The sequence below is a fragment of the Suncus etruscus genome, chromosome 9, assembly GCF_024139225.1.
Source record: "Suncus etruscus isolate mSunEtr1 chromosome 9, mSunEtr1.pri.cur, whole genome shotgun sequence".
NCBI classification, from domain to species: Eukaryota; Metazoa; Chordata; class Mammalia; order Eulipotyphla; family Soricidae; genus Suncus; species Suncus etruscus.
This window is the reverse complement of record NC_064856.1, coordinates 2,388,728-2,405,379: the sequence shown is the minus strand read 5'-3', so window position 1 is coordinate 2,405,379 and position 16,652 is coordinate 2,388,728. Positions and strand designations below refer to the sequence as shown.

Below are 16,652 nucleotides of genomic sequence, written 5' to 3'. Positions count from 1 at the left end.
TTTTTTCTGAATTTTATTTTGCTGAGGTTTTATTGTGGGGTACTTTTTTGGGGATGTTTAGGTCACACGTGGTGATGATCAGAGGGATATTCCTGACTCAACACCCGGGAATCACTACAGGCAGGTAGGTGTAGGGTATCATATGGGACACTGGATACAGAACCTGGGTCAGCCACCTGCAATACAAGAATGCTACCTGCTATACTATCTCTCTAGTCCAGTTTTGTTATCTTTTTTAAGACAATCCTACTATTGAAAAGTGGCAAGGTAGATTTCCCCAGCTTTTACACTGCCTATGCAAAATAACAGCCTTTAGCTATTTTATTTTTTTAAACTTTATTTATTGACTGATTGATTGGTTGGTTGATTAGTTTTTGGTCCAAAGCCAGAGGCGCTAGGTGTCACTCCTGTTTTCTGCACATAGAAATCGTCCCTGGCAGACTGGAGGACCATATGGGATGCCAGGAATCAAATTGGGTTCCTCCCAGCCAAAGGCAAGGCAAATGCCTTACAGCTGTGCTATCTCTCAGGTCCATCCTATAGCTGTTTTATAGCTCTAGCTATATAGGTCCTATCTGGGGGTTCCCAGCTCTTGCAGAGAACATTAGAACATGATTCATTCTGGTTTATCTCATATGTCTGCATTTTAGTAAACAGATAAGGGGAGTTTGATGAGTTACAGGCTTTTATAATGTCTATATTTATAGACATTTATAAAGATACTTTCAATAGTCTAATTGGTCACTGAATTGCCTTACAAATTGCATTAATAGTAAAAATAACAACATCCACATATATAGTTCTCACTACCTTACACTTAAAATTCCTACACATATAAATTAAGAGCAACCTTCTATTGATGAATAAATGAGACAAAATTTAAGTAAATTTTCTAATGCCTTGTGGAATTGTGTTTCAAATGCCAGTATTTTAGTTCTGAAGTCTATTCTCTTAAGCATTGTAACTATACTGACAAAACTAAATTTTAGATTTATGAAAAATATATTGTTAGGTACTGGATTTAGTAGATTATTCAATAGAATTCTTTTGTTGTTCTTCATGTTTGATCATATGACTTGAACATAAAACCTAATGAAGGGGCTGTTGTGTCTGGCAAAGAGGTGACCTTTGATTTTGGGTGTAACCTTTTAACTTTGGATTTTGGTGTGTAACTTTTGATTTTCTAAGATCTTGTGAGATTTTTTAAGTTTGACATTTTGTGTTTTTCTGAATTGAAAGTATTAATTCATTTTTATATTAGCTAGTTTTTCCTTAACTGCCCAAAGTCCCTGATAGGCAAAGGCTAGCCCTCACAGCTGGGTGGATTCCCCCAAGCCTAAGTAGCCTGGCCCCTAAAGATAAGGAGAGCCCAGGCACACTTGACAAATATTTCCCTGACAGAAAATTTAAACTTATACAATCTGTGTAACTTACGTTGGGATGGGTATTTTTGACATAGTATGTTCTTAGTTTTTAATAGGAATAGTGATTTCTTAGTAATAAATAGGATTGCAACTTTAGTCAGAGGCTGCAATTTCAAGGTAAGAAAGACTAGGCCCAAGAGTTCAGCTGATTCCTGGAATCAGACTGTAAATCTCAAAGGACATTCCAAGGAATGCAAGGACATCTTGTTTTCCATCAGACACCTTGAAAGGAGGAGAGGGAGGTGAAACCAACAGATCGTCTTGCATTCCAACATCACATTCCAACATACACCTTGAGCCCCACAGAGGAGATCCCCGAAGAGGACAGATGGCCCTTGAAGATTAGGGAGGAATAATTGCACACAATCACTAAAAAAATAAAGGAGGATAACACATAGATAGAATAGACATAGGTATAGATAGAATAACACATAGGTATAGAATAAGGGTAAATCTATACATCTAAAATCTAATAAGGGTAAAAACCATTTTAATGCTATTTTGCTTCTGTCTCTAACTTGCTTGAAGTATGATATAATAAACAAGGTTCCCTTCCCCTAATCACTCTGGTCACTAAGCTGTCAAGAGAATGGGTTCTCCACCCTGTAGATTAGGAGATCACCTGAAGGGTTCAACCCGTATCTGCATACCTAGGAGTTGGGGGTAAATGATGTCATGAAAGGGCTGAACAGATAGAAAATAGCGCCTTTTCTGTAAAAAAAAAATCATTGGATGATTCAAACTGTATAAGCCTATGAAATGCTTTGACCTGTATGCTCATTATCATATGAATTCCCTTAAATGTTTGTGAATTTGGATACTCGGGGTCTCACTGCAGACTGAAGTCCTGCTGTGACAAAAGGCTGTGAGTGGACCCAGGGCGTCCTGATTATTAAACCTGTGTGTGACTGCATCCTCAAGGTTCGTGGTTCAACATTCTGCGGTGGGCGTTTTTCTTCCTGGTACCACTGGGCATCCCTGACCTCTGGGACCCCTCCCCAGGATCGAGGGATCTCCAGCCGCGGACCCCATTCTGGAGCCAGGCCATTTAGGTGGATTTAACAGGGCAGGGGAGATAACATCATGGTTAGCGTGTTTGCCTGGCAAGCGGCTGAACGGGGTGCAATCCCTTGCATTCATATGTTTCCCCAAACCTGCCAAGAGTAACTTCTGAGCAGAGCCGAAAGTAACCCCTGAGCACTGATGGGTGTGGCCCCAAAACAATAACAGCAAAACAAAACAAAACAAAACAAAGCCGGGGCCCCGGAGAGATAGCACAGCGGTGTTTGCCTTGCAAGCAGCCGATCCAGGACCAAAGGTGGTTGGTTCGAATCCCAGTGTCCCATATGGTCCCCCAAGCCTGCCAGGAGCTATTTCTGAGCAGACAGCCAGGAGGAACCCCTGAGCACCGCCGGGTGTGGCCCCAAAACAACAACAACAAAAAAAACCAAAGCCAAAAGAGTCCTAGTGAAGTTTTCTAATAACACAAAAATCCACACATTGCACGAAATCACAAGGTTGTAACTTAGCTTTCAGTGTTGAGTTGTGTTTTTATTAGAGACATATTAAGTCCTCAGTGGTAGGTTATAGATCCACTTATCTATCAGTCAGTCAGTTATTGATTGGGATCAGTGGAACTTATTGAAAACTGGAGAGAAAAACCTACCAATAAAGTTCATGAAGTTTTGGGGCCGGTGAGGTGGCGCTAGAGGTAAGGTGTCTGCCTTGCAAGCGCTAGCCAAGGAAGGACCGGTTCAATCCCCATTGTCCCATATGGTCCCCCCAAGCCAGGGGCGATTTCTGAGTGCTTAGCCAGGAGTAACCCCTGAGCATCAAACGGGTGTGGCCGAAAAACAAACAAACAAACAAACAAACAAACAAAGTTCATCAAGTTTTAAAACTGTATCCCACTGCCAGGATATTTTAGTTAAATTCCCTTCCATGTAGGCAGTAGTTGATCCAAAAGGAATCCAATTTTCCATATTTTTACCAAACTGATTTTATTTGTGTTAATTCTCTATTTGGGTGAGATAAAACAGTATTTTCATATTCTTGAATTGCCAGCTGCACAAGTTTTTACAGATGGCCAGTAAAAACAGAAACTAACAATTTCCTTAACAGCATCATCAAAATGCAAAATGTAGGGGCTGGCGTGATACACAGCAGTTAGGGCTTTGCCTTGCATATGGCTGACCAGGTTTGATCTCCAGCAGCCCATATGGTTCCCTTATCCTGCCAGGTGTAATTTTTCAATAAAAAGCCAGGAATAACCACTGAGCACTGCAAGGTTTGGCCCAATAAACAAACGCAATACAAATGTAAAGAAACAAAAGATTATGCTATAAATTATTTTCTGATTTCTTTAAATGCTCTGCCTTCTTTGGACCAGGAAAGCTTTTCTCCTCCAGGGCTTAATGCTTTTAAATGTTGTCTAATCTATCTGATTTTTATTTAAAATTGACAAGTCTGAAATACAATGAGCCATTTTCTGGGACCTATTAATACTAAATTTGTGTTTAAAGATTTAAAAGGGTGAAATTTCTAGGGTGGGAGATGCTGCAAACCCATAGTGGGTTCTAGTAATGAGTTTTTGAGAAATAAAACTAAAATAACTGCCCATTCCTTTAAGATGTTAAATGCAAATGCTGGAAATGGAGAAACAGAAGCACCACCTAAGGCAGAAACTGAGGCACCACTCAGGAAAGAGTAGACTCCCTAAGAAAAAGAAAAGCTAGAAGAGGCTCTACAGATACTGATAAGACAATAAAAGCACCAAGAGGTCAAGGCTTTCATAAGCTTTGATGTAGAAAACTCTAAGCAAAGACAAGTTGAAGAAACTGAAAATAGTCTTCTCCCAAAACTCACTCCCTGCTTTTTGCATTCTAGAGAAGCCTGTGATTGCTCTTGAATGACTCCCTCTCTCTGTCTTTCCCTCCCCATACACTCCTCTAAGTTAATTTTTTCCATAAAACTATGTTACTTCACTGCAAAAAGCGCAGATTTATGAAAGCAAAGATGGAAGCAGCATGGGAGTATAAAGAGAGGCACCCAAGTACAGAATTTTGGTGGGAAAAAAATATTAGAGAACATTTATTGAAGATGATCAGCAATAAAAAAACTCCAAGGAAAGTAAGAATGTAACATAAGGGAGAGAATCTAAGTGGATGCAAACATGCTAGATATATAGAGCAGCAGCATATGAGTTAGACACTCCATTTCTGTCAAAAAAAAAACAAGAGTTAAATTTTTTGAACATTTTATTATGTGTACCCATTTCCTTAAATTGCTTCTATAAAGTTAACAACTCTTCTTTGATATAGTAAAAATTGTAAAGCGGTTGTTCTCTTTCCTCCTAATTTTTGGAATGTAAAATTTTAGACGTGAAATAGATATCGGGTTGTGGTGTGTGTGTGTGTTTGTGTGTGTGTATGTGTGTTTATGTACATGCATTTAAACCCTAAATAAATTATTCAATATTTTAACACTATGTCTACCCATCAACCAGCAAGGCCCCAAACTAGGAAAACTTATATATGTATATATATATAAACATATACATATGTTTATGTATGTATATGTACATATATGCATACATAAGTATAGATTAAAATAGATGTAGTAGATGCCTTTTTAAGTTACTCTGTCCTGGTATAACTCATATCAACATTCTTCTTTACATTATAAAAGGAACATCTCCATTATGTACATATATCATGTTACTTACCTGGCAGTTTTACTTATCTCTAAAGAAGAAAATCCAATACTGTGTGTTTCATTTCCTTCAGTTATATAAGTGATTTTTCTGTTTTACATTAAACACATAACTACATTAATAGTAAATTGTTTGGAGCATTGTGTAAAGTTTTAAAAACTGCTTTATGTAGCTTTAGCAAAAATCATTCCATGCAATTTGTGTTGCAAAAGGCCTGAAGCAGTCAGTGATAGCTAAAACATATGTAAAACAGGCTAGTTCTCTGAGACAGAACCTCTCTGTACTAGGCCATTGTTGTCAAGACATTAGAAACCTTAAAAGCTACTACTATAAATGGGTTGTAAAAGTCTAGGCTCTTCCTATTTATAATACGAAGGTACCCTGGAGCATGGTTTTTCAATCTTTCATTCACCTATGCATCAGCACTTATGTGCATAGTCATGATGAACTATAGTTATACACATTGCAGTAAGCCATTGGTTTTCAATCATTCTACCCTTATCTAGGTGGTTGAAGACCTTGGGTCTTATGCCTTGATTAGCACAACCGTTTTTCCCAAGTCTTTCACAGATAAACTTAAGGTACAGAGTGAGAGTGAATCAGGGCAATTCCACCCCAGTGTTGACTCCCTCCAACCCTGTTCCCAGCATGCACCCCATACCTATACCCTGAACCCCCTGAATTGCTCGTATAACAGATTTCTTTTGTGTATAGCTTGTTGCAGTTTGGGTCTCTTGATTTTATTGTTGTTGACTTTGGATTGGGTATATAGGTCTGATCATTTTTTATTTTCACTCAATGTTTGTGGAACTGCTTGTCCCTGGTACTGTTAAAAGGGGACCAAGAATCGTAGGGTCTGGGAAGCCCAAGGTTCAGGACAGCACTGGGACTCAAAGGTCCGTGAAAAACCCATTACCTCAATAAAGATCACGAAATATACCTCAGAGAATGAAAAAGCAAAGCAGGTTTATTCCAGAGCTCTGGGGCTCCGGGATAGCCACATAGACTGAAACCGGAAAGCCCTGGGTAATCTAGGAAGGTGTCTTTTAGAGGTTTAAGGAACCTCCCTCGGCCGGGGTTAAACACAATGTCCAATCAGAGGGCAAACGTCCTTTCTCAAAAGAAAATGCGAGAACCTTGGGAGGAAGGAGCATAAGTCCATTCCTTTGCCCAAATATGTCAAGTTCCTCTTAGGAGGGGGTTGACTGATGGCAGCAGGCCATTGATGCCTCAAGGTGAAATACCAGATCAAGGGGGATCAAGAAGGTGGGGTAGAGAAAGGCTTTACAGGCATCAATATCTGGTCAAGGTGGGGGTGGAGAAGGCCTTAACAAGCATCTATCACATATCTGAGTTATTATAATATCTATGTTATAAATTTTCCCCTAACAGTGCTATCTACTCCCCCCCCCCAATTTATGAGGCAGAACAAGATGATTTATGTTCTATGTTTCTGTTTAAAAAAAAAAGCGGAGAAGAGCCCCTATCTAGTTGCTATAAATATTAATTTAAAAGAAGAAAGATAAAAAAAACTCAACAACACAAAACAAAACAAAAAAAGAAAGCAAAACATTAACAACAACAAAAAAAAAAACAAGAAGGAAGGGGGCCTGGTGTGGCAAGGATTTTTTTTTTTTTTTTTTTTTTGCATAGGCACAGTAAGTATTGGGGCAATTAGAAAGGGACTTCCATTGGATTATGAGATACAGGATTTCTCACAATTGAAGCATATGGTATGAGATCAACTAGAGGCTCTGGACATGTTCATTGTCGAAACCCCAGGTCTTTTTATGGTGCCAGGAAATGTTCTGCTCACTTGTGGTTGTCAATGACAATCCTCTGTAATTAGAGATCTTGCTTTATGCATAGATCCTAAGTCAAAGACTAGGATAGAGTCTTTCTTGATGGTTCCAGAAGTTCCACTCAGTCCCAGTTGTTGCAGACAGTCTTTTGTAAATAGTGATCCTGGTTTTTGCACAGGTCAAAGGATGGAGTGACTTCATATTTCATCTCACTGTTAGATGATAAGGTAGGGCCATCTGCCCTTAGATCAAGTCGTTGCTGTTTCCTCATTGTCATCAAGATGTCATATAAACCTAGTCTGGAGCAAGTTGGTGCCAGAACAGTATTAGGGACTTCCCTGGGGGAAGTTTGATTCCTGGTGCTATTGCAGGGAACTGTGTCAGTTCTAAGGTTGGGATCCGGGGTTCCAGGTTGGATGGTCAATTTCCAATCATATGAGGTCTAAGTCGAATTCCCATGACAAATGTTCAGGGTGGGAGGCAACCCTATATTATAAAATTTATGGGTTCTTATCCCTATTATATAAGAAATTCTTTCTATACATATTACCTATTTTAGTGTGCCTATGCAAAAGGGAACAGTGCCATATTATAGTGTTGGTGCATTTAGAGGTAAAAATGACAGACTATACAATCTCAGTGCCCTGGTTTTGACCTTAGCTATTATCCTAAGCAAGTTTTTCTACTAGAATTTTGTACTAAGCAGAACCAAAACAAGCCAAAAAAAAAAAAAAAGGATGGAGGAGGGTACCTTTACATTGGGAATTAAACACATAAGGAATTAAACATGTAAAGAAAATATAGATATCCCCATTAAGTCTTTTGAGATAGTTGGGGAGGGGATGAGATCCAGAGCACATTTTCATCCCACATAGTAACGCCACCATTTTGTAAAGCTATTTAAAACATTCGCATTGTATTTGACACTTGGACTCAAAGAAGACACCCTAGCTTCCTTAACTCTCATCTGGATCTGCTTACACACAGTTTGATCATTTAAACACAAAGCACCATGCAATGCAGCTACTGACTAAAGTTCATAGTTTAATATTGTTCAACGTATGCACTCTATTTATCATTTCTGGAAGTAATTTTATTTTCTCTTTTTCATGCAGCTCTCCGGTAGGCTGGACAATATGGTATAAAATGTATGTCATTATAAAGAAAAGAAAATATTGATAAAGTAAAAGAATTATGTCGAATAGATAGTGTATTCTATAAGGACAACCATGATTAGAATCTTGGCTTTATTGCTTTGTGTTACAATAAATTATAAAGTTGTCAGTAAAGGTGTAAAGATGTGAAGAGAAACTGGTTAAACATAATTTTATATATATATTATATATAATATATATTATATATATTTTATATTTTGAAAATTGCATTAAAATACAGTTGAAGAAAAGTGGAGATAGTATTATCTGCAAAATAGTGACTAGTACTGAAATGCTAATGAGGATGTACCTTTCATTGCAAGGCTCACCGCTTCTAATGAAAGTCTCAGGCACATGACAATTGGCCTAACCAGATCCTTTGTCTGTAGAACTTTGTCTATGACTTCAGTGTTCTCCACAGGGCATTATTCCTGAGTTAGTTAAATATCTTTTTTTTTTTTTTTTTTTCCATTTTTTTTTGTCCCCCAATTCACAATACATACCCGGCAAGGGGCCTGTGTTGAGGTGTATATGGGGTGCCTTTACTGTACCTCCTCTTTCTATACAGCCAGTGTAAAGAACACAGCCTGTGGTAAGATTTGGGAGGCCTTATCTTATCTTTTATTTATTTTATTTTTTTTTTCTTCAGAGCAAACTAAAGTTGTTTTTTTTTGTTTGTTTGTTTTTTTAAAGTAAGAATTCATTTAAAGGACAAAATTGATTAACATAATGAGGTAAATTAATATAACATAATATAGTGACATAACATAACATATAATATAATTGATATAATAATAATACATGTAAGTCAAAGAAAATTTCTGATTAAAAACACAATTTTTTTTTCATAATGGCTTACATATCTTTCACTGTAGTATTTTGGGTACATATTCACATTGAATCAGGGGAATACCCATCACCTAATATGTCCTCTTCTCAATCAAAAATCAAATATGCTGAAAATAGGCAGAGTCCTGTCTAGAGGCTTCCAACCTCAGTTTGAGAGAGGATGTGAAAAAAGTAATTAAAATACCACAATACAAAAAAAATATCGAAATAAATAACCGATAAGCACCACAGCAATAAAGACAGGCACCACACAATAATCTCGGTTCTGAAATCAAATCATACTCAAGTGCAAAAAAGAAAGAGAAAAACAAAACAAAATAAAATAAAATAATATTGGAGACATCAACCGTAATCTCCACATCAAAATAAAGACGTCAAAAAAATAGATCATTTATTCTCCTCTTGCTGCTTTCGTGGTATGTGGAAGACTTCTACTTTATCTTGGATGGTAAAATCAGACCTGTTTCTAAAGATCTTGGTGGCTGTGCAGATCTTGTGGCTGTGTGTGTGTTTATAAAGTCTTTCTTTGTGGTTCAAGCAGTTATGCTTCTTCAATGTCATTTTTTTGTTTTTTTATGTGTTCTAGGTGTTTCAGAATAGTGCTACCATTCTGTGTTTTTCTTTTGTCTTCTGACTTACTTCGTTTAACATAACATGATCTAGGTCCATCCACGTTGCTGCAAAGTCTGTGATTGTATCATTTCTAACTGCCATGTAATATTCCATTGTATATATGTACCACATCTTAATGATCCATTCATCTGTTGTTGGACATCGAGGTTGGTTCCAAGAGTTGGCTATTATACTGAGTGCTGCAATAAATAGTGGGGTGCATACGTATTTTGGAATGAATGTCCTTCCATCTTGGGGGTATATGCCTAGGAGAGCAATTGCTGGGTCAAATGGCAGCTCAATTCTGAGTTCTTTGAGCACTCTCCAGACTTTTCTCCATAGATGTTGGACTAGGGGGCATTCCCACCAGCAGTGGATGAGAGTTCCTTTCATACCGCATCCTCGCCAACAAAGGTTGTTTCCATTATTTTTGATGTGAGCCAACCTCACTGGTGTGAGGTGGTATCTCATTGTTGTCTTGATTTGGATCTCCCTGATGATGAGCGAAGGTGAGCATGTTTTCATGTGTTTGTTGGCCATCCTTCTCTCTTCCTCAGAGAAATGTCTATTCATTTCGTCTCCCCATTTTTTTATGGCTTCGTTTGGTTTTGAAGGGCTCAGGTTTCTGAGCGCTTTGTATGTTCTAGATATCAGCCCTTTATCTGATATATCAAGTGAAAAGATTTTTTCCCATTCTGTTAGCTGTCTTCTTGCATTAAGTAGGGTTTCTTTTGCCATGCAGAAGCTTTTTAGTTTGATATAGTCCCATTTGTTTATAGTTGATGCTAACGTTTTTGCCATTGGTGCTCCATTCTCAAAGACCCTTTAAGACACAATTCTTTAAAGAAATAGAACAATCAATTATAAAATTCATTTGGAACCATAAAAGACCCAGGATAGCTAAACACATTCTGAAAAATGAGAAGTTGGGAGGTATCTCCTTACCTAACTTGAAACTATACTATAAAGCCATAGTAATAAAAACAGCATGGTACTGGAACAGAGACAGGACCTCAGACCAGTGGATTAGAACAGAATTCCCAGACATAAACTCCCAGATATATAGCCAACTAATATTTGATAAAAGAGGCAAGAATATGAAATGGAACAAAGAAAGCCTATTCAACAAATGGTGTTGGTACAACTGGAAACTCATATGCACGAAAGTGAAAATCGACCCATATCTCACTCCTTATACAAAAGTCAACTCAAAATGGATCAAAGATCTGGAAATCAGACCTGAATCTATAAAGTTTATCGAGAATAAAATAGGCAGAACACTCGAAGACCTTTATATCAAAAGGGTCTTTGAGAATAGTTAAATATCTTATCCAACTCACTGGATAACTTAAATCTTTACATATTAAAAAAAATCATCATTGGGGCCAGAGCAGTGACACAATTGTAAGGCCTTTGCCTTGCATGCACCTGACCTAGGACAAATTGTGGTTTGATGTCCTGGCATTCCATCTAGTCCCCCAAGCCAGGCACAATTTCTGAGTGCAATGCCAAGAGTAACCCCTGAGCGTCACCGGCTGTGGCTCAAAAATCCAAAAAGATATCATTATCATTTCAACTGAAAAGTATTTTTTAACTATATTGCTTTTATTTAGAACTTTAGGAGCTCTATATTTTTAGGAAATAAAAACAATCACAAAATAAAACAAAATAATCTAAAAAATATGGAATACAGCCTCTTTACTGCCTTTCTAGTATTTTATTCTATATTGTATTCTAAATCTTATGACTTTGTGTGCATTTAAATGTTACATGACTATATCTTTACTAATACTGGCCCTTTCCAATTTATTTCTCACTCCTATAACCAAACTTAAATAATTCCCAGCTTTTCCCTGCCTATTCAATACTTATATAACCACCACCCCCCTTTTTCCCTTTTTATCATTTTCATCCTTTGGTTGTTTTTGGACTGTGGAAGAAAAATTGAACATGCAAAAAAATCACCAGGAGGACTTGTGGGACTACATGAAGCTAATTCCAACCCCATGTTTCTAGCCCAGTAGGTTAGGACAGGCCATGAACTTAGCATATCTAACAAATTTGGGAACACATACATACTCTTTGAGAAAAATATCCCCAAAATCACTTTTCCATTTTCTTTGCTCTTTCTAATTCCCAGAAGCTTTTTAAAACCATATAACTATTTTTATTAAATTAAAATGCAGGCTATAAAGAAACGTAAACTAAGAAAGGACCTGAGATTTTCTGTAAATTAACTGAGTTTTTCCAAATGGACTTTACAACATCTATTTTGCTTTTTCAGACATGGTTTATATAATACACAGTTCTAATATCTGTGATGAGTAGTTACGAGTAGTAGGAAAGTGAAATAACATTGTATCTTGAGTTATAAATTTTGTTCATTCTCACTTGAAGCTCTAAATATTTTGCGCAGTAAATACAACCATACAGAACTCATGTAAAAGACCATTATTGATGTACAAAGGCTCTCATGCTTTCACAGAATCTAAGGGGTGGGAGTAATTGTATTAAAATGCAAATTCTGATCCAGCTGGTCTGGGGTAGGATCCAAAACTCTACATGTCTAACAAGCTCCTGGTGCTACTAATGTTTCTGGGCAGTAATTACATATTAAAATAATCATGTTTTTGATACTTTTAATGGAGAAATCCACCATATGCAGCGAGTTCTACAATGTTTTTGACCAGTTTTTAAAAAAATAGAGCACGAGGATGACTCAGAAGGCACTCAAAAGATGATATATTTTGCAGATCAAAACTGAATAGGAATTGAACATAAAATTGAGATCCTTATGGTTCTTGATACTATTTTTTGGTATGTGTTACACATTCATATTGTGCTCATAATTCGGTGGCATCTGTTTAGGAATTCAGCCTCAAAGCAAATATATGGTGTTCAGATGAATGACAGACACCAGGAAGTCTCTCTTGAGGGACAACAGATGGTTGTCAATGGTATTCTGTCAGCTCATTCTCTGTGGTATTTATACACATCAAGAAGATCTGCACGAACAAAACCAAAACTTGGAACTCTCCCCCCTCCCCCTCAACCCTAACTTAGTACATGCTTTCTACTTGGAGTAGGATAGCATTCATTATCTTAGTTTCTCTGGAAACAAATCCTAGCCAGGGAAGGCGATGCACATAGCTAATTAGAAACTATGCTTCTAAACTATCTTTCAAAGAACATAAGCAAGACATTAAAAAGCAGGCTAGAGAGCTACAAGGAACCAAGAAGGTGCTATTTGCAGGAACAGTAGCCTCAATGTGGTAAGTGGGAGCTCAGCATAAATTGCAGCACAGTTGATCTGACCTTGGAACAAAGGAACCAGGCATTGGGACTCTGACTTGGCTTTCACCGTGTGCGGACCTGAGAGTTAATCTGTTGAGCTTCTCCCGGCAAGGTGTGATCCATCAGCCACATTCAGTTCCAGAGAAGGTCCAGCTGTGTGCCAATAGCAGTAGCTCTCACCAAAGTTCAGGGATATGTGCATAGAATCATGAAAGACCCCCTTAGCAGAGCCCCAGCGGTAGCAACTCTAAGAATGGATAAGGTGAAGAATATAGAAGACTTGAAATACAATATAGAATTAGAATATATAGAACATATTCTATATATCTATTAAGATATATCTATATCAAGATATATAGAATATAGAATTAGAATATATATTATATCTAATTTATATTCGAATATATAGTATATAGAATTGAAATAGAATATAGAAGAATTGAAAACCTCTTTCCCTAAAGGAATAAACGAACCCTGTCTTCATGCCAGGAAGTCCTTTAGGAGGGCCACTGAAGTCAGAGACAAAGTTCCAAACTTGGGATATGAGAGAAGCAAATGGCTAGCTGAGTCTGCTCATTACACAAGAAACCAGAGGACATGTTTTCAGGACCCAGAAGCAAATCTGGAACACCAGCCAGGAAATCACCAGAGAAAAATAAGAGAAATGTCCTGGACATCTTGTTGGCCTGACAATGCAGTCCCTGTTCTGTAAATGTTTCCCCAAGGGAAAGTTTGGCAAGCCTATAGCCATTTTATGGGGTTTTCTTTCCAGTTATTTTTCCTCAGGCTTTACATTCTCTAACTTTGTGCTCTCCTAGGAAATCAAAGAGAGCTTCTGTCCTGTGAGATGACAAACATCTCATATTCTTGGCACCATCTCAAGAATGAGCAAATGCTAGACTTTCAGACTTTCATAACTAAAAGATAACCAAAACTTAGAAAACTATTTACTGCTTTGAGGAGAAATAAAAAGGTTAGCTATTAAAATAAAAACTCTGATGTTTATGCATTTTTAAAAATCATATGAATTTTCAATCTCATATCTTTCTGGTTTTAAGTGAATTTATGCATGACAACATTCAACTTATTTTTAAGTGCCCTAGCCATCACCAATATTTTCTCCTTGGGATATACACATTTTGAGCATCTCTTTTGTGATGAAATTGTGTAATGGTTTCCAGTCTTGGAATACAAAATCCTTGGAGAATTGAACAATGTATTCAGTCTGTGCACCACCTTAAAAATGAAATTTTAAAAGAAGAGGCAGTCTTCTATTTGCGTGGAATAAAGAGCATTGTCTAGACAACTTCCTTCAGGCAGAATAAAGAGTGTCCTGCAGAGCTAGATGGCCTACCCTTTGGGAAATGGGCAGTCACAGACTCCTGAGGGTTCAAAAGGAAGGAACGAGATGGCTTAGGAGAACCTCCACATCTTTTGTTTCTCCTTGAATGTTTCATTTTTTTTAATAAATAAATTCATGAGTTGAATCACCACAAGATACACAGCTACAAAGTTGTTCATGATTGCATTTTAGTCATAGAATCTCCACATTCTGACAGCAGTTCAGATCATCAGACCTCTCTGGGCGATCCCTATAATGACAGATGACTGACACTTGGAAATTCAGAGAACAAATTCGTTGTTCTTTTTATATTTGGACCCAGTAGTTGCTAAATGATAGAACTTTTGGTGTGCTTTTGAACCTGCCCTATGCTATCTTCCACCTAGTTCAATATACAAGCCCTCAATTATTCCAGCTTACTCAAGCTAAAAATTAGTTTAGATATCTCTGCTTCATTTATGGTCCAAATCTCTACCAACTCTTACTTATATCTGAAATATTGTTACCATTACTCTACTCTTGGCCTCATACTCTGAATATTACTGCCAAAGTGATCATCTCAAAGATGATTCCCATCATTTTGAAAATATTACCAAGATTTTCAGACCCTTGGCCCATACACACATAATACATAGACCACATAATGATTTTTGGTTTATTTTGGTTTTGTTTGTGAGCAACACATAGCAGTGCAAGAAACCACCGTATTTTCACTCCTGACCATAAGATGTACATAATTTTTACAGGAGGAAAACAAGAGATGTCAGGAGACAGTGGCTAGGAACAACCAGCCTGGGAGGCCAAAGTATATTTACAATACTCCAGTCCACAGCTGGTTAAACACTGTGTGTGTGTGTGTGTGTGTGTGTGTGTGTGGTTTTTGGGTCACACCTGGCAGTGCTCAGAGGTTACTCCTGGCTCCATGCTCAGAAATTGCTCCTGGTAGGCACGGGGGACCATATGGGACGCCAGGTTTTGAACCGATGACCTTCTGCATGAAAAGCAAATGCCTTACCTCCATGCTATCTCTCCCGCCCCTGGTTAAACACATTTACCTAATTTTTTTACATAAGAAAATAAAAAAAGACATTTTTTTAAATGCTTTTTCATGAATATTAAAAAGAAAAGAAAAATCCCCTGCTCCTGGCAGCATTTGCTCAATAAGATGCAGACATTTTCCTCCGTCTTTTTTGGGGGGGAAATGTGTGTATTATGGTTTGAAAAATATGGTAATCCCAGCTCAATGCTTTGGGAGTTGCACCTGATAGCATTCAGGAGACCCTGTGGTTCTAGATATTAAACTTGTACCTCATGTTATGCAAAGCATGTGCTTAGCCTTTTGAACTTTTTCTCTATAAAGCTATTATGTATTTAATCACCTTAGTTAATACCACTCCACATGATCTGTTCAACACAAAGACATACAGACCTCTGATGCATAGTAGGCATGGGGTCTTTATCTTGGGGTCTTTATCTAGAAGATTGTCTCCCTAGTATCTGCCTGACTAAAATTAAGCAAATATTTATTCAAAAGTCTTCTTATAAAATGTTCTTATTACCTGAACTATTGTACTATTATGGAGCAGTCTTTGGTCTCAGATTCACCTGTTTGCCTATCCATTTTTAAGCTCCAACTATCTATTCTTCCTCTCAATTATGTGAGTTAGCAACTCTTCCTAAATGAAGTTTGAGGGCTTAAATAGGCCAATATTCATTTCAATTGCTTACAGTCATATCACCAAAAAAAAAATACACTGATATGCTTAAATTTTATTTGACTTTAAGTAATCATTGGTTTATAGGTGTATATTACGTTTTTATGTCTATATATATTTGCATATATATATATATATAGGTTTTTATTAGGTCCATTATTCTGGCTTACATGAAAGACAAAGCTCAGAGCACCACAATAACTATAAAATATTAAGTACTCAGATGTTGAAGTTTCTTATTCATCTAGAGGAATTAAATTATTTAATTGACAGTACAACATTCAATGATTAAGAAGAACAAAATGGAACCATGTCCATATTTCTGGGTCACTTGCTTTAACAGTACTTTAGGAAAATATAAAAAACAGGTTTACAATAGCCTTATGATTTAGAAATTCTGATAATAATTTTTCTTGACATATAAATGAAGGCTCCAACAACTATTATTCTCATTTACTCAAGAATTTTGTCTGAAGGGCGATTGCAATGTCTGAAGGTAAACTTGTATTTAATGGTAGGAAAGTAAGGATTTAGGATTGAACTTGAAAAATACTCAGAGATTGCTTATAGCTCTGTGCTCAGAAAGGTATGTAGGGGATCATCAGGGGTACCAGATATTGAATTAGACTCAGCCACATGGAAGACAAGCTTCTTCAATTTAGTTAAATTGGTTGGAAATTATTCAAGTTTGAGAATATTTACTAGGTAAAATTGTCCATGAATATTTGAGAACTAAATGCTACTGCAC

The 16,652-nt window shown here is 37.1% G+C and overlaps 1 non-coding gene across 1 annotated transcript; it reads right to left on the bottom strand.

Annotated features, from left to right (window-relative positions):
* Positions 1 to 8,568: 8,568 nt before the first annotated feature.
* On the bottom strand, positions 8,569 to 8,701 carry LOC126019371 (small nucleolar RNA SNORA51). The gene has a single exon (XR_007499094.1). It is a non-coding gene; the product is annotated as a small nucleolar RNA SNORA51 (small nucleolar RNA).
* Positions 8,702 to 16,652: the final 7,951 nt, after the last annotated feature.